Source organism: Hermetia illucens, chromosome 6 (assembly GCF_905115235.1).
Source record: "Hermetia illucens chromosome 6, iHerIll2.2.curated.20191125, whole genome shotgun sequence".
NCBI classification, from domain to species: Eukaryota; Metazoa; Arthropoda; class Insecta; order Diptera; family Stratiomyidae; genus Hermetia; species Hermetia illucens.
This window is the reverse complement of record NC_051854.1, coordinates 94,094,591-94,114,505: the sequence shown is the minus strand read 5'-3', so window position 1 is coordinate 94,114,505 and position 19,915 is coordinate 94,094,591.

The window sequence follows — 19,915 nt, the reverse complement described above, 5'->3', positions numbered from 1 at the left end:
TATTGCGAAACAATGGACGTGGGAGGCACAGAATATTGGAAGAGTTATTGGGAGAATTGAATCTAGTTTTCACATTGTCTTCTGATTCTCAGATCCCCATATATCTGTTTAGTAGAAGATACGAAGTTATCTCTAAACGAAGAGAAAACTGGGACGAACCAGAAGAATGCGTATCGGGATATACTGACGTCTTTTACACCGATGACTCAAAAACAGCGAGAGTTCTGAAGTGGGTTTTTTCCTTGGGACAATATACAACGGTCTATCAGGTTTAAGGGTAGAGAGGACTGGGAAGACCCAGAGGAATGCGTGGCGGGATATACGCAAGTCTTCTACACCAATGGCTCAAAAACAGAAGAGGGTTCTGGAGCCGGAGTCTACCTCTGGAATAAAAACGAGAAGTGAGCTTTTACTTTGGGACAATATGCAACGGTTTTCCAAGCCGAAGTTTATGCGATCCTAAGGGTGGCAAACTGGGTTATTGACGAACGGTTGAAGGACAGGCGCATCGCAATCTGCAGTGGCAGACAAGCTGCACTGAGGGCATTGGGCAGTCCTTTGATCACCTCGAAAATCGTTCAGGAGTGCAGAAACCGTTTGAACTCTATGTCTAGATTCAATACGGTGGAACTACTCTGGGTATCTGGTCACTGTGGCATAGAGGGAAATGGAATCTCGGACGCTTTAACGAAAGAGGGGTCAATCTCCCATATGCCGGGACCGGAGCCAGCAATTGGGGTATCAGTAGCATTGACTAAATCTGTTTTCAAAAACTGGGAACAAGTTTCCCATAATGACAGGTGGCAGAGCCTTAATGCTGCTCGACACACCAAACTTTTCCTGCAGAACCCAACATACGTACCGCAAAGTTTATCCTGTCGAAAAGCAGGAGGACTTGCAGGTGTATTGTAGGCATTCTGACAGGTCATAATTCACTAGCTGGGCATATGTTCCGAATAGGAATTCTCCAAGATGATACGTGTCCATTCTGTAATGAGGAAGCGGAATCCACGAACATTTTTTATGTGGGTGTCCCGCCTATGGACGCATCAGACATCAGATTTTTGGTGCTGATGTGCTACAATTGCAGCGGGTAGCATCACAACCATTAACGGAGATACTGCGCTACATAGAGAAATCCGGAATATTCCGTTAGACAGGGGAATGGAGTACAATGGACCACTAGGGTTTGAGTGTTCAGAGGCTCACCTCAAATTCCAGTCTCTTCGTTGAGGGCTGTATGCACTTGCCGGCCCGGAGATAACATGCTGTCTGAGAAATGCGTGTCTTCTGTGGATCCCGAAGTGGGATGGTTGGAGGTGGATCCACCATTTCGAAACCAATGCGTTTATGATCCAAGTGTGTGATATCGTTTGATATTCTCCTTTCTTCGGGAAGAGCCTCAATATCGGGGGCTCCATCATGATGTTGATGATCTCTCGCCTGATCATGTTTAGGAAAGTTGCTTCTCAAGGATCTGCAGATCGGTTCCTACCAGATACTCTAATAGTCTCGATCCTCTTGTGTTGATGTTGGAACTTTTGACGTGGAGCATGTGGTGAGCGTTGACACCACATCCTATTGTTACTTACTTTTGGCATATTGGATAGCTTGATTAATGTTCCACTGGGAACTTCTTTTGCGTCATAGGGAAAATCTGGAGACCACTGTAGAATTTCCTTACCTCTCTGTTGACTTTTTATGGCTAGTTTGGTCCTTATAGTGTCGTCATCACATAGGTCGTTAACCAAATTAGGAGGTCTTTTCAAACCACTAGGCAGGAGCCGGGTCTACTACTTTCATTGGCATACAATAGGTCAGTATATCGGGAGTTTAAGCTCCTGACTATCCTATCAACAACACATGATCTTAGTATGAGGTATATAACATACATGTTCTGCGACCATTGATCCAATGCTGGCAGTTTATTTGAGAAATATGGCACCTCATCTACAATTCAGATGAAAATGCAGTGGTCTGCACGTCTTCTTCAATGGTTTTAGGAGCTGAAATTTGCAATGTGAGGTTCCCAAGCCCGTAGTAGAGCCAGCAGCCCGTTTGTTCTGAAGTTTCTTAATAGCCGGTTGGGGGACGCCGATAATAAGGAAAGTTCCCGGCCTATTGGCTGTCTTTCCTGCTTTGCTGCCTAGCAGCATCCAGTAGGAGGTATTGAGATGGTTCTGGACACCAGGTTGTTCCAAAACCTTGGCACCATAACATTTCTTCTCTAGAAGCTCGAAGAGGCATTTTGTGAACGCTGACATGCCAGAGACTCTTTTCAGCGTTAATCGCCCACACATGGTTGAAGGAGGACCAGTACTGCCTATGTCATTCGTTCATATTTTCGTCGGCAAAGATAAGTCGTAACATTTTACTGAAGACACCTATGGATTAAAAGGAAGCTTAATGCTTTCTGAGGATGGTGTCCTTACAGCAAGGAGGAGTTGCGTCCTAAGTTCATCCCACCGTTCGGTATTGTAATCGAATGAATTCGTGTCGTCATACAGATCCCATTCAGCGGCTTCGATAGGCTTGGGTAGAAATGAAGGCTTAGCCGTTGTTGGTTGAGCACTCTTTGCTGCCTTTTGTGTTGAAGAGTTGGGATCGTCCGAAGACCGCTGTTGCTTCGGTTTGTCCTTGGCGTAAGTGCTTCAGATGCTCCCTTCCCTTCAAACTTGGCATACCCCGTGAGTTACGATTTGCCGGGGGCGGTTTATTCGAAAGCTGTTTGTTGTAAGAGGACGGATGCTTATCCGTGAGCAAGACTTTAGCCTCAGGAGGTGGTGTCGGTTGGAGTCCAGGATATAGATGGGCCTATTTTAGTTGTTCCCAATCGGATTTATTTCGACTTGGGTAAGTGAAGAATCTAAGTCTAGACTCAGGTTGTCCTTCGATGAGCTTCGGGTTGCTCCTTTACTCCGGGTTGGATCATCACGATCGAGATTTTTGAGATTTGGCTGCCATGGCCTCATTTTTACCGGGGAAAGTAATTCGATCTCGGCAGGGCTCCTTTTGCCGAAACAAGGCTAGTTCAAGCTGCCTGGTATCCAGAGTTCATCACTCATGGCCACATCTTAACTCTTATGACAATTCAGTCCACGGCCCGGTAATCACAACGGAGGTGTCACCTTTGGTTCGTTAGAGAATCCTCCATACTAAATGAACCCCGTCGAGGGAGGGGTATGTGATCCTACACTGAATAGGTTTGGCTTGAAGTGTCAAACCGTTCCAGGTTAGTGTTTTAGACGCTTCAGTGGGATGTTTTTACAGGCAATCTGTCTGAGATGGGAGTCCTGTCAATTTTTTCAGTATTCAGTTGGCAGATGTGGACAGAAAGCTCTGTATCTCTCTAAAGGGTATTATTGTGGGGATTATTGGTTGACATCCTGTCTTGTGTGAGTGAGATTATTGGTGTTATTGACGACAGTTCAATTTATTCTTCGATGAGAATGCTGAGATGTACATATTCCGATAAAATCGTTAAATCAAAGTGAATAGTGAATTGTGTGGAAACATTGCTCTGGACCTCGGTCTGCACCACTTGAATTCCCGGCCTCCCCTGCATCTATATGTTGGAAGCGAACTTTTATTCGTCAACGATATCACGAAACTGGAAAACCTTTCATATGGAGTAGGATTAAAGTCATCCCGCACTTTTTTTCCGTAGTGTTTTCCCTTCGTTTTGTTGGGACGGCAATTCCAAATTACCATTTTCACTGAAGCAGTTCTGAAGGTATTTTAATTTGAATGGCTCCTGCCAGGCGTGGGAAGACCAACTGAACATAGTTCCATGAATGTCGTTGCCTTTTTAATGTCATAGTAATTTCGATTTGATAAAGTTTTATGAACCATTTTCGTTGTTTACCCGAAGAATCCGGCAACAATGAATAGCGAGTTTGTCGACTAAAAAATAATAAAAGGTGAGTGGTTTTCATGGCATTCAGAAGAGTGCTATCCTTGCGAAGGTACTTGGTCAAATCGGGCTTTTATCTTTTTAGAAGAATTCTATTGTCCGAAACCTTTTTGTCGGTTAAGTTTCGCTTTTTTTCTTCAGAGAGAAAGATAATACAAATATTATCGCCTTTTTCGGGACTGACGATTTGTTTGTGTATGTTTCGTCAGGACGAAAGTTTGACGGGGTTGTGCAGACTCGTAACAAAAAGGAAACGATTCGTAAGAAGTAAGTAAGGAGCAAGGTGATGAGGGTACTCTACTGTGGAGTGGATTTTCAGTTTTTTCTAGGCTTCTAGGTGACATGATACATGTATCTAAAAACACTTGGGTATTTATGAACATATTCCCTTTATCTTAGGGAGGGCGACCTCTAAAAGGGTCGGGGAAATTATTTCAATCTTCTTTCATTAACAAATTACTTCCCTCCAGCTATTTTGGATCCAATCCGCCCAACTTCGGGGAACTTCTTCAATTGAAGAGAAAAACTTTGAACCTTATAATTTGTATGAATCCTGCATTATCCGAGTTTCATTTTTATTGGCCACGATTGCCGTTTGCGTGCTCTTATCCCGATTTATCCATCAATAATATTCTTTAATGTTGTGCTGTAATAAAAAGAAGTGCCTATAAAGCAAATTTATTTGTTCGTTTCTTTCATTTCCACAAAGTCCACTTCTTGCAGCACAATATTATGGATTTTGAGTCCAGCTCCGGGCTCAGGAAAATGGAAAATGATTAAACGGTCGAATGGAGGGCCGAAATGATGAGAGGACATTCTGTCGTTGATACGATATTTTAGTGTGAGGGATGGGAAGCAATAAAGAATTTATTTACAAAGTTTTCCAATGTGTAATGCCGGGCTTTTGTCCGCTGGATAAAAAGGGAAAGTTTTGAAAGTTTCGGGAGAGGGAAGGCAATTTGATGATTACCTTTTTCTTTTTAAAATGAGCGATTTTATTCGAACGTAAAATGGTTTGACAAATTCACTGATGAAATGGAATTTTTTACGCTTAAGATTGCGGAATTTTGGCTGACTCTTGGGGAATATGGAATTAGCCTTATGCGTTCGAATATGTTTAAGTGCCTAAGGATCGCAGTGAAGTTAATACAAAAGATTCCTTTGAACTTGTGCCACATGCAATGGGGGCAACCATGCTTTTACGAAAATTGGAAGTTCTATGACTAACTTTCGGCTTTCATTGATATGAAGGACCCAAGTGCTTTTCTTCAAACTGGGGTGATATCAGGGGTTCTGACCTTATCAACTTCGCAATATATTGAAAGAAAAATTCTAGCCCCGAAAAACGAATTACCACAACTTCATCAATCCAATTTACCCACATTCCCGTTTTGATCCAAATTATATACTGAAGTTCATGGAATTCCTCCAGCATATATCCTTTTTCATTCCAAATCCGTTTTTGTTTTGACGATTTTAATCACGAGCTTAATGGCGTCGAGCCGGACTAAATAATTTTTCTTACACCTCATCTCGACGTTGCTAGTGGAAGGCTAATAGCAGCCATTAAGTCCAACGGTGACTTTTTCTACCCCAGCTCCTATAACAGCTCAACATTTTGGTAGTTAGCATTCAAATCTTAAATTGCTTAGCGATAATTCCCGTCTCGGATATTTATTCCAGGACGGCTAATTAGATTTCATAACTAGGGGCTGCCGAAATTTAGGATGTATCGCAAAGGCTGCTGTTTCTTTGGCATGGTGGATTACGTCCTTTCTAGTCAACTAAACCTAAATTCTTTTTAAGGCTTTGTTTTCAAAGTTTAGGAGTTTAGGAGTTTAAGAACCAAGCTGGGGGCCTTCACTTTATCAGCAGTGGCTTCGCAACACCGTGTCATCTGTCTCTCTGAAACCTGGCTGAACGATGTCATATTAAACTCCGTGCTCTACGAAGGGGACCGCGATGCATCTCGTAAGTCCATGAGCGGTGAGGTCCTAATTGCAATATAACCCACACTCCCCGCCGAACCCGTCTTCCCATACTCTGGCTTTTCTTTTGACTGTGTTACTGTTCGTGTCTCCCCGCCCAACTTCTTCTCATTTATTGTATCTTGTGTATATATCCCCTGTGCTTGCCCTTCTCACCTGTATGAAGATTTATTTGACAGTTTGTCTGAATTCCTTACTGTCAGATTCCCTTTCCTCCTTGTTTTTCTTTTGCGGAGATTTTAACCTCCCCATGCTCCACTGCCTGCCTAATCATCCTAGCCTTCCAATTCCATCCAACAACCTCAGCCATTCTTCCCTTTTCCTTTCTTCCTTTATGAACACTTGCTCTGCCCTGAATTTCAATACCACCAAAAACTCCTTAGGCCGCACTCTCGATATTTTCCTTTCCAACCTTCCCGAGCGCCACCTCTCTTTATTTACTTGCACATCCTCTTATGTCAAAATTGACGCTCATCACCCGGCGCTTGAATTTGAAGCAGAGCTCCCTATTTAAACCCCAAAACCGAGTGTAAATCTACTAAGTTCAACTTCCGAAAAGCCAATTTTGACGGTCTGAACTCAGCTTTAACGTCTTTCAACTGGGTACATATATTAAGCAACTCAACATTTGATCAAGCTCTAACCACTTTTTACAATATCCTGTCAGATCTCCTTTCCTGTTATGTCCCTTCTTCCTCTCCCTGCCTACGTTTGTATCCAACTTGGAGAGAGATTTCGGACTTCTAATAATGAAGCCTACTTTGCTCGCTTTAAGGCTATGCGCTCTACTGTGAAGTCAATGGTTAAAAAAGCACATGAAAGGTACTTATTGAGCGTCGAAGCCGCCCTTGCCCGCGGTAACTTAAAACCATTTTGGTCCCACGCTCGCAATTTTCGTGATCTCCCTCTTCTTCTATCAGTTTTGCTGACTTCGCTGCCAACTCCCCATAACAATCCTGTGACTTTCACTGCACTTACATCTCTTCCGTGTTTTCTCTCTCGATCCCTCCACTCTTTGCGCCTCTTTTAACTGCTCCGAATCTGTGGCCATTCCTTTTCGTACGCCTTCCTTGGTTGAGTTCCTCATTGTTAATCTTGACCCCAATATCGAACCTGGCCCCGATGGGCCTCCTAAGCCCTGCCTTCTTAACTAGAAAATTGTAGAAAAACATTTTCCTTACCTTGTGTATAATCTATAAAGAAAGTCTACAATAATGCTACTTTCCCCATCTCTAGAGAAAGGGCTTTATCATCCCTATCCTCAAGAGTGAAGACCCTTCTCTTGCTGTGAACTACCGCCACATCTTTCTTCTCTCTTTTTCCTCCAAAATCCTCGAAAGATACGTCAACGGCTGGTTGACCGCGCACTTCGGTCACCTCATTGTCAAAGAGTGGCATGGTTTCGTGAAACACAGACCTACGGCTTCAAACTTTCTGGTCTTTACCAACTTCGTTACTAAATGTTTTAATTCCCGACATGAGGTACGTGCTATTTACACTGATTTCTCAAAAGCCTTTGATACCGTTGACCATAATATGCTCCTCTTTAAACTCTCATCACTCGACTTCGCACCCTCAGCCATCTCCCTGCTTTCCTCCGATCTCTCATACTGTTCCTGTAAAGCTTCTTTTCATGGTTGCTCATCTCGTTCCTTTTCTCCTTCCTCTGGTGTTCCCCAAGGCTCTATACTTGACCCGCTACACTTCCTGTTTTTTATCATGCTTCTATTTCGTCTCCGCTGGACTGTGCTCTCTTACAGTTCAACCTTGATAATTTAGTCCATTGATGTTCGGTCATCAAGCTAACACTGAATGTCGGCAAATGCCATTGGATGTGCTATTCCCTTAAACCCTCCTCAACATCCTTTTCCTATTCTCTCAGTGGAGGCTTTAAGCAAGGTTGAAGTTAATTTTACTTACCTTTATGTCTGTGGATAGAAGTGTAGTCTAATATGAAAACTTCTAATAACAGAAGAGTCTGATGCGTTCAGTATGTTTTTCACCGGAATAAATAGTTTGTCCCTACTTTTCGCCGAAAGTTTCGATTCTGTGTTTCCGATTTCACTGTGACCAGTTGTACTCACATCACCATCATTCCTTTCTTCCTATTTTCCTGATTGAGGCAGAAGTTAAGGATCGCACAAGCAAGATTTAGTTCGTACTCTCCTCTCCTTTGCGACCTCCTTCTGCGAAGCCTTCCCGTCACCTGGTAGAGTTAGGAAGAGAGGTCTGCTCAGGGCTTGTTATAGATATTCCGTCAAGAACCCTTTCTGATTTCTTGGGCTCTATAGTCTGGAAAGCCAAGTGGGCTCGAATCCGGTGTCGGGTTGCTTCTGGCGGCTACCACAAGACGCACTCTCTTGACCTGGGAGCCGGTTTCTGACAGACTTTTACCTGCAAGAATCTGGACCCCGTTATGGAGCATCACAATTGTACAATGCCAAGGATTAACGGAGCCTTCCCATATAGTGAATATAGGCTAAATGCCGAATCCTGGAAGCGGATCGATGAATGGAGGGGATTGAAAGCTTTATTGATCGCTGCGAGTGATGCCGGGCGTGATGCACGCGAACTCAGATACCAGACGAAATTCCGAGAAGTTTATCGTAGTGTATGTCCTGACAAGAGAGAATTAGCTATTGTCCTGGTCGCGGAAGCGTAGAACGAAATGATGAAAGTGGAAGCGGATCGATAAATTTAATAGATTGGAAACTCTATTGACCGCATCAAGTGATGCCAGGCGTGACGCGCTTGAACTCCTATACCGAGAGAAATCTCGAGAAGTTCAGGATAGTGTATGCGCTGGTAAGGGAAGCACAATATGCTGCAGAACGCAATGATTTCAGACATGTATACCGCATCACGGAAGAGCTTGTATGTGGTCTCAAATGTTTCAAAGGTCCTGTGAATGACGTTAACGGTCGATTTCTCATGCATGAAGACCAAAAACTGCAAAGAAAGAGCACTTCACCATGGTTCTTACAGGCATCGCAACTGGCGACATTCTTTTTCTGGTGGCTGAAGTGGCTAGTCAGCGTAACATGTGGAGGAACAGTGCGTCCTTTAAGATGAAGAGAAATTATTAAGGCCATCAATGCACTCAAAGGGAGTAAAGCCGCTGAATTTGGCGGTCTCCCCGCAGAGTTGTTTACTGGTGCACCTGCAGCTACTGCACATCTGCTGCCCCCGCTGGTGTGGAAATTTTGGGACTCCGAGACCTTTCCCAGAGAGTGGCAGAAGGGGACGATTGCTATAGTTCCAAAGAAAGGCACCCGCTTTGAGTGCGACAATGGGGGGCATCTGCGTGCGTCATTGCGAGGATAATAGCTGGAACACATTAAAGAAGATCTCAAAAGCTTGGTGGATAGAGAGAAGGTTGCTTTCCACTCCGGATGTTCCTACCCTACCCTCGCTCCACCTGCTCTTCATTGATTTTGAGAAAGCTTTTGATAGCATGAACAGGTGGCATGATTTAGAGTGCTCTACGCAAGAGGGGGATTGCGGAAAAATTAATAGAGCGAGATATGATGGACTAAAATGCCACGTGTTGCAGCGAGCTAAAATCTTGGAGGATTTTCAGGTCTAAAGCGGGTCTATCTACAATAATGACCAGAACATCGAAAGCGTCGATCAATTTGTATATCTATGGAGCGTGGTTTCTGCTACTCATTAAAAGCGTTGCTTTATCTAAAATCTGGAAATGCAGTTATCTCTACATGAAGATGAAGTTGAGACTGTTCTGTGCTAGTGTTCTTTCTGTGTTGTTATATGGGGGTAGCACGTGGAAAGTGAACTCTCCTGTTCCCCAAATGCTCCAAGTTTTCATCAATGCCTATCTGCGTCGTATCATCGAAGTAGGCTGGGTTGGGCTGATACTGTATGAAACGAGGAACTTGGTCAGCGCGCAAGCATGGCATTCGTCCGCACTGTGATCGGAAAGCCTAAGTGGCAGTGGATAGGTTCAAACATTAAGGCGCCGTAGCGATTGCATTGTTGGTTATTCCATGCGGTGAAATCCACTCTCCTGAGATGACTGATGAGTCCCAAGAGCACTTGGCGCATGATCGTAGAGAAGGAATTCAGGGATCTCGGGAAGGATGGGGGAGCTGAAACGCTTGTCAGGTAACCGCTAATGATGGTGCGTATGTGTGATTGAAGAGCTATACCCCAAAATAGGGTGATAGACAGCCATATCAGAACTATGTACTGCATGATCATAGAATTTGCAAGCGGAAACAAATACGGTGGGAAAGGGGGACGGAATATCATTGTGTATCTTTGGAGTAAAGACGGGGTAACTACCTAGCCCGTAGCCCATGTGTCGAATTGTCGACGGGGCTTAGATGGTCTTGGATCCTATGTGACAAGCCGTAAACACTACGTGGGCGCATACCAACGCACTGCATCACATACTTGGCACTAACACCAGACTTTATGAGCGGAATTTTCACCCGCGATTACCGTGGACAGTTATAGGTGCGCAATGACTTTTCGCACCATAAAATTTAGAGCAAAATAGGGAGTATAATAATATAATGTGAAATTTTCAAAAACCTTTTTTATTGATTCATGACTAAGTAACAATTTCAATCTTTTCATAAAGATACACGGGAACATGGTGCTAATTTGGACGACTTTTAGTTGGAAAAATAGCCATCAAAGCTTACATTAAGAAATCCAACTGAGACAGGTCTTAATTTTTCAAAATAGTTGATTAGCATTTTCCAAGTAGCATTGAGCCGGATAAATGATCGAAGAAATGCTGCTTGGTCACTCTTGAATCCAAGATCCCTGAAAATGTAATAACCAGCAGGTACTACGCATTGAAATTTGAAGTTTGAATTTTTTAAGAAGGAATCTAAGAATGCCTGAATTAATGGATTTACTCTTCGCGCTTGCTTTAGCTCGGAAATGGAGATCTTCTTATCAAACTTGAATCCAGTGCGTTTCCCGTAGTATTCCCTAATGGATATCTGAAAATATACCGATCGAAGGGTCTTTTTCAAGTTTACGTCGTAGTCCAGGAGATAGTTTGATTTCTGACTGCAATTCAGTTCTATGTATTCTACATTTGGGATTTCAGAGTGATTGGTGAATACAAACTGCAGCTTCTGAAAGGGAAAACTTAGTTCAAGTTGGAGCTTCTAGTATTCCTTGACAGCCTACCGTTTGAGCACTAAGAACGCAAACAATGGACAGGAGAAGGCTTAAATACGAGTACATGTTAACCAAAACCGTCTGACGATAACAGGGGAAACTATCTGAATATAATATCGCACTGACTGTATTTAGTATCATATCTGCAAATTTCGTTGCAGAAGTTCTTTATAACCGTAGCAATTATACGCTTCGTTAGGCCATAAGATTGGTGAATTGGGGTACACCGAGTCTACACACTTGCCGCAAAATGAGAACTGACAATAAGTGCAGAGATCCGTGTATATTTTTAGAACAAATTAGACTGGAGGACGCTGGTAATTCATGTATCTTTAGCTAAGTATACATTCCATTTAAAGTGAAAATACACGGAAGAAAGTCAAACATCGTTGTGGCCATTTTTCTTTCAAGAGACGAGTTCCATGTTATGTGACAATTCTGACAGTTAAATGGAAGCGATAATCTCTGAAACCCGACGCACTGTAGTCTATTTTTCTCTTCTGTAGCCTATAGTTGGTCTAACGTAGTAGACCAAATGCTCCTAGACAACCTTAGTGCAGGGCCACGGAATATTCGCTTAGTCCAACCTGAGCAAGTATTCCGGAAGTATAAGCCGGACGCACTGGGTCTAAGCAAAGTGAGACGATGATACTCTGAAGGATACTCCCCTCCCACTAGCACATTGCCCTTTTGTATTCTGGCAGCCACTAGGCTGTAGATGCCAATCCGGTATCAAACCCTTATTTTGACTACCAAACTTCGACCCAGGTTCAGGAGCATGAGGATTGTGTAGGAGGAGCGACTTTATAAAGATGGCACTTTGATCAAAATGGGTAATCTGTCCGAGTATAAGACCTGCCACAAGATTGCTCGTTTTTGACCCGAACTCCACCAATGCGTTGAAGCGGAAGCTGCCCACGGATTTCTCTACTGTCTACCGTACCACGAAAGAGCTTGCAGGTAGTCGCAAGTCTTTCATTGGCACTGTGAGGGGCGTTAAGGTAGGTTAAGGCTTCCTATCCATAATGAGAGTAGCTGAAGAGATGCAAGGGGCATTCCACCACCACCACCACTTCCTGTGCACCAAATAACTAGTCATTGGAAATTATTTTTGCCATCAACGCACTCCAAAATAGTAATACCGGCGTGCTTGAGCCCTTGTAGCCACTGCAGAGTTGTTACTTTCACTCATTTGTAAATATTGGAAATCTGAGATTTTTCACAATGAGTGCCAGAAGTGACATTTTTAAAGAAGGTGGAAATTTTCAAAAAATACTGGCTTGAACACTTCAGTGCGTGTTAAATTACGGGGTGGAGTTATCTTATTTTAACTATGTGTCTTTTTTTCTATGCCGGGAAATTTACACCAGATCTTTGCGGTCATGGAGTTAATTGCATCCTAACCCTCGTGAAAAGCTACCAATTTCCCGACAAAATTTCTCGGTGGTAGAATTTTACCTAAGTTTCTCCATTCTTACACCAACCTCGACATTGGACGAGTATGTGCGCTGGGTCTTGCGAGATTTCATTCCAGTTTCGACAATCAGGTGAAGTGTTCAATATAAACTTATCCAGGTATTTATGGTATCCTTAATCATCATCATCAACGGCACAACAACCGGTATCCAGTCTAGGCCTGCCTTAATAAGGAACTCCAGGCATCCCGGTTTTGCGTCCTGACCTATGCCATCGTTCCATCTCAGGCAGAGTCTGCATCGTCTTCTTTTCTACCATAAATGTTGCCCTTATAGACTTTCCGGGCTGTATCATCCTCATCCATACGGATTAAGTGACCCGCTCACCGTCACCTATTGAGCCGGATTTTATCCACAACCAGACGGGCATGGTATCCCTTATCGATTTCGTCGTTATGTAGGCTACGGGATCGTCCATCCTCATGTAGGGGGCCAAAAATTCTTCGAAGGGTTCGGAATTTTTCTTGCCAAGAACCCAAGACTCCGAGGAATACGAAAGGACTGGCAAGATCATAGGCTCGTACAGTAAGAGCTTTGACCCTATGGTGAGACATTTCGAGCGGAACAGTTTTTGTAAGCTGAAATAGGCTCCGTTGGCTGTCAACAACCGTGCGCGGATTTCATCATCCAACCATGTTCCAGACAACATAAGAATATTTGCGAGGAAAGTGGCTGGCCTGAATTGGGCACATGAGCAGCATTGTCTGCACTAAGTAGCAACAGCATATCACACTAGTTGGGGTGGAGTTGCCATCAGGTGATGCTGACACTTGGCTGACTGAACGAACCATTGCCGATGTCCCGGTGTCTCGCACCTAAAAATTTTTGGTAACGGCGAGGCTGACAGACTGTCTCCCCAAGGCTCTGGATTTATAATAGTGGGACGAGAGCCAGCATTTAGCACCCAGCCAAGTCTACTTGAAGGGTGAAGTTGCAATGTTTCATGCAACTGAATGGGTAAACTTGAATTTCTGTCTGACGGCGAAAATTTTTGTGAATGAACCCGGAGTCTTTATACCGTTATTTTATTGTCCCTTAAGAAGTGGGATATGAAAACCTTAGTAGGCCTTTTAATGGGATACTGCTTCTTGAAGTACTATATGGAAAAAGTCCTATGGTGGTCACATCAAGATGTGGCCAATGTGGAAAGATACTGAGACGACTCTGCACTTCATATCCGGCTCCGCACAGCTGCAGCCCCTACAGATCCCAGATAAAGATACCTCGGTAAGGTGTCCTTGAACGTAGAATCTGCCCAGTCTATGCCTCTGGAAGATGTTCTCAGGCGATTTTAGGGGATAGTACAATGGGGCTAACAAAAGGCCTGAGTTCTTGGAGCTGAAGCTACTTCTTCTAAATTAACTTACCCCTCGGAAGAAGTCTGCGACTAAGAAAAGTGTTCCACTTGATCTGGAAGATGCGACATCACTGCAGAATATAATAAAGGCTAAAGGGAAGGAAGAGAATGTTGGGTAGACCTCGATTTACATGAACGATTATGAGTCTAACGTTTTGAAATTTGTCTCGTAAACGCAGTGTGCATAGCCGTTCGTATATATTTTGAAAGTCGTCAACATCAGACTGCGTTTTCTGACTGAGTAGAAAATCTACTCCAAGCACATGAAAAGCTGTCCCTGCCCAGGACATATTGGCACAGGGTGTCGGTTAGCTGATGAACAGGAAGCACAGCTTTTATGAGGAAATGTATTTACGTTAGTCCAATTTCATTGCCGAGTCCGTCGTTGTATTGCCAGTCCAGCCCGAGGCTTCGTTCTTGACTTCACGACGAAGCTTTTAGGTCATCAGTCCTGGACCAACCTACAACCTGAATAACCAATTGGCAGAGTTTTTCTGAATTTTAGGTGCGCCTCTAAGTTTTTGTTAAGGAAGAGGTAGGATTTGGTTGCAGACCTGTCAATATTAGTTTGACAGAAGTTTTTCAGATGGGTACCAACTCTGGGACCCATAACCCTTTCGACTGCTAATTAAGATAACGTTTCAAGTTATAATCTGAAAAGGAGTGATTGAGTGAATTGCAGAAATTGTGATCCTGCATATTCTCCTTTATCTCGTGAACAGTCTGATTTAGTATCCTTTTGAGGGTTTGGAGGGTTTGCGGCAACCCCAGCTGTGCGAGACTATCAAATCGGTAATTACCGGGGATAGGATCGGCTGGGCTATAAACAGCTTCTTCGCATGCAAATCTCCAGGCCCAGATGGCATAATGCCAGTCATGCTACAGAAGCAGCAGGAAAGGGTTGTGCCGTGGCTTGTTGAGATTTACAGGAGGATACGTACCGCAGTCCTGGAGGCGCGCACGGGTGGTTTTCATACCGAAAGCGGGCAGGCGCGGTCATGAGTCCGCGAAGGACTTTCGGCCAATCAGCCTCTTTCGTGCTGAAGACCCTAGAACGCGTCCTGGACATTCACTTAAGGACGATCATGGAGAGAACGCCTTTCTCTAAGTCCCGGCATGCCTACCTCAAAGGAAAATCCACAGAAACCGCCCTCCACGAGGTAATTGGCACGGTTGAGCGGTCGCTGCAGTACAAGCAGTATACCTTTGCTGCCTTCTTGGATATAGAAGGAGCTTTCAACAACGTCAGTACCAACGCCATCAAGGAAGCCTTGACCGGTATTGGATTGGAGGGGTATTTCACGCATTAGATTATATCTATGCTGAGTACCAGAATAATCCAGTTCGATCTGGGAGGCAACCACTTGACCAGAGCTGTGAACAGAGGCACGCCCCAGGGTGGTGCCATATCACCGGTGCTCTGGTTAATAGTAATGAACAAAATTTCACGTACATTGGACAGCAGCGGGGTGAAGGTGGTGGCGTATGCCAACGACTTGGTGATATTAATATCAGGGATGTTTCTGTCCATTATGAGCGACATCATGGAAGGAGCGTGGCGAAAGGTGTGCCTGTGGGCCGCAAGATGCGGACTCAGCATAAACCCAACCAAAACGCAACTGATGCTGTTCACCACCAAGACAAGGATACCTGAATTCCATCTACCACGGCTGAATGAACAAAGATTGGTTCTTTCCTCTAATGTAAAGTATCTGGGTGTAATCCTGGATCCTAAGCTAAATTGGAGGTTGAACATAGAACTGAGGGTTAAGTAGGCCTGTATAGCCTTCTATGCCTGTAAGAGAACCTTTGCCGAGAAATGGGGTCTCCGGCCGAGGTTGGTTCTCTGGATGTACACCGCTGTAGTGCGTCCGATCCTGACGTACGGATCTATTGTATGGTGGCAGGCTTTGAAGAAGAAATACAATAGAACGAAGCTTAATAGGATTCGAAGAACCGCGTGTGCAGGTGCTACGGGGCTCTGCAGTCCTGCCCTTCAGATGCTCTCAATGTACTCCTGCATCTCCTCCCCCTAGACCTCCACATCAAATATGTTGCAGCTTGCAGTGCCGTCAGACTACGTGAGTCCGGATGCTGGGCAGCGAAGTCCTATAGCCACAGCAACATCCTAGATGAAATACCTCGGGAAATCAGGGCATCCCCCACGGACTATGTCACACGCAAGCTGAACTTCACGAGAAACTTTGCTGTGGACCTTCCAACCAGGGCAAAGTGGAAGACCGGCGGCGTATTGCAAGACTATGACACGGTAATCTTTACGGATGGATCAAAGACGGCCTATGGAGTCGGCGCGGGGGTTTTCTCGAATACACACGGTGTATCCAAGTCGTATGGTCTCCCAGGTTTCACCAGTGTATTCCAGGCGGAAGTACTGGCGACATTGGAAGTCTGTCGATGGCTGGAGCGTGATTCGAGCCCCAAGGCTAACATGGCCATTCTGACCGACAGCCAAGCGGCCATCAAGGCCTTGTACTCAACGACGACATCTTCCCGGTTGGTAAGGCAGTGCAGAGACGCGCTCAACCATCTGGGCGGCATGCTCAAGATCACTCTCCTCTGGGTTCCCGGGCATGGGAACATAGAGGGGAATGAGCGGACTGACGGATTGGCCAGGCAAGGCTCTGCTCTTGGCAGTCCTTCGGAGAATACAGTCGGTGTTCCGCTGGCGACTGTCGGGGGCCGAGTCTCCTCACACTACCTAGCAGCTGCGGGCCTGAGGTGGCAAAGGCTTACAAACTGTGCCAAATCAAGGAGAATTTGGCCCGCTTATAACATAGCCCGATCACGAGAGCTCCTGTGCCAGACGCGTGCAAATGCATTCAAGATTACGGCGGTCTGCACGGGGCACTGGCCCATAGGGAACCATGCCGCTAGGCTCGGCTTACCCTACAACTCGCATTGCCGAAGCTGCGAAGAAGGAAGGGAAACCCTCATGAACTTTCTCTGCGATTGCCCAGCTCTGGCTCGAGTCAGGCTGCGGACATTGGGTAAACCATTCTTTGGGGAGCTCAGAGAGATTTCTAGTTGCAGGGTTGGAGAGGTGCTTTCCTTCGTAATGCTTCGGGCTGGCTCTGAAGATCCGAGCCGGCTAGACTCTGCTTCCCTGTTCCTATAACAACAGTCACGGTTTTAGGAGTTTGTGGCATCAAAACGGCGCACCAAAGGGCTAATTGGACTCCTCGGAGCGGCCATTGATACCTACGTACCTACCATCCTTTTGACTTTCATCTAATACGATTGCACCACCCATGAATATCGATTCTTCTGCTACCGAAAAACACCCCTAAGAAATTCACATCTTTCTGGGCTAGGTGGGGAAAAAAGATTGGTACCACATAAAAATCAGTTGTCTAGAAGAGTAGTTGACGATTATAAGAGTGGTTGAAAGGTCCTGGTCTGTTTCGTGATAGGACGCTTCATTTTCCCGGCTGTTTACATTTCCGCCACTAATTCAGTGAAATGGTCCGTCAAAAAGAGGGTTTATTATGCACCGTCCCGCATAGTTTATGTACGATGTACAGCCGTTGATTTGGTCCTCTTCTGTATAATTGTTGTGAATATTAAACTCCCTAAAGGAGAACCGTCGTGGGATTGTTAACGAAATCAGATTAAATGTACGCAGAGCGGCAGACAGACCGACAGACAATTTTCAGGATGTAATAACCATTCATTCGGCTTATCCCGCGATTGAAATTTCGGACTCATAATTTCAATTCCATTAACTTTAACAGGCTATTGGGCAAAGAGCGTTTAACGTAGGAAACCTCAAAGCGACTGATATTAATTAAAATCGTTTATGTGTGAAGACATTGTGGCAGGCAACGTTGGATGCGAGTGTCCTATTATCAGGGTAGCCATGGAGGTATTAAATTGCAATCAGATACTTGTGATTACCGTGTAATCAGTTGAATCTTTATTAAACATGACTGAAATAAAAAACCTTTGTGGTTGTAGCTGTCAAGATATAGTTACAATGCTGAGGTTATGTGGAAATTGTTTAGTTTAGATCTAAAAATCTTTTACCGGTCAAATTCCATCTTTTTCTAGAATTCCAGATTCATTAATCGGGGGCAGAAAGCAGAGCACCGTCTTACATAAATCGAAAGAAGAAATCATTGTTGACCGTTGTTGACTTCTTTCACTAAGTCAATTCTCCAAATCCAATGCCGGTTTGCGCAACCCAGTGCTTTTCAGATAGTTAAAAACCTCACTTAACTGTTTAGAACAAATGCTAATTTTCGTACTCCATGTTTCATCTCGAAATCTCTCAAATGATAAGATATAAACGTGCTTTGAAAATATGTCAGCAACTGGAGATTCATTTGACGTTGATAGATAGATTTATCTCAGAGATACAATTTGAAGCTTTGAAACGACTTAACTTGAATACAAGACAAATTACTTAAAATAATAGTTAACATCAAGTGAAAAATGAGAGTGTCACTGATATTTTAAATCATCTGGATATCCTGAATATTTTTCCGTTAACAGCTATAATCTTGCCTCCAAGATAAGATAGCTTGAATTCAAAATTAAGTAACTCAATTGCTGTGTGTTTTAGACTGGCATCTAGTATTGAGTATTCTTCCAGGTGCCTGTACCTACTTTGCATAAGTTCCGGACTCTCTCCCAGAGAATGTGTGGAGACCTCATCACTCTCTTCAAAGAATCGACAGATAGTGTCCGTAGATATGCCTAGTTTCCCCAGGTGATAATTTAGTCTGCAGTAACCAGTGAGTATCCCCACTACGATCCGGAGGGTCTTCTTGATTATTTGTTTTGAGAATGATGGGGTCCTAAGTCCGGATCAACTTAATGCTGGACCGGACCAAATGGGGAGCAACTTACTCCCTCTTTCCTGGTCCACGGACCCCTCGCTTAGGGCTTGCACCCAAACTTTTCAAAAAAAGTGAAGCGATGACGGCTTTACGGTTTCTTACCAGGGTAGAGACAAATCGTCAGTCTGACAAGTCTGGCAGAGGCAAATCGTCAGACTGACGTTTTGCCTCTGCCCTGGTAAGAAACCGTAAAGCCGTCATCGGTTGACTTTTTCTTCTTGATTAGTTTTAAATAATTTTTCGAGGGCTTGGGTTCGCATCCATCTATGAGCATACACTGTTCCATTCCTGGTAAGTTCACCCAGTAAAGTTCGCTCAGTCTTCATTTTGCAGTGTCGTGGCCATGAACACATTTCCGACCCCCTAGAATGGTGCTGCTTCATTGCTTTCCAACCCAATGTGGCCTGGAACCCAGAGTATTCAGATTTTTTTGTGCATGCGGAGCGTCTTCAGTCCTTGATACAGGTCTAGAGGTCTAGTGTGATTCCCAAATATTTGACCTCTATTAGTCGTTTCTCCTTCATGTCGTGTAATCTTATTGCTCTCAGGTGGATGGTAATTTATTGGCCTTCCTTAACGGATCGTTTACGGGTAGTGGCGTCTCTGAGCAGCTCAACCATGTAGGTCTGACCCCCTAGCTGGCATAATACTTGCTTCCTAGATAGTAGCCTCGAGAAAGTTTCTCGGTGAAGAGTGAATTGCTTGTCGACGTCGATGGGGTGATGTGAGCGTAGCTCTGCCAAGGTGGTAGTTGTGACGTGTGTCAAGTCGGGTAGTGTGTAGTGAACTGATATTAGTAGACGCCATTACCTGGAGCGAGCGCTGATCAGTCCGTAAGTTCCGGGATCAGCTAATCGTAGGTCAGACCTCGGGGAACTGGAGTAGGCGCTTTGTCCCCGAGGGTAAAACACGCTCCTCGTGGCCTGTTTCCTTGTACACGATGCGCTTGAAAAACCCTAAATGGCCAATACAAACAACAACTATGAGGGGAAAGTTTATACGCAGCACGAAAATTCGTCGCTCCCTCCGTCGTCCAGAGAAAGACACAACAAGGGCTGAAATACCCAACGAGGCAACGGGCTGCGTAAATAGAGAAGAGGACTCACAAAGTGATGCGGCACCTACGACTCCAAAAAAACGTCAGCAACGGGGTTAAAAACGGACTG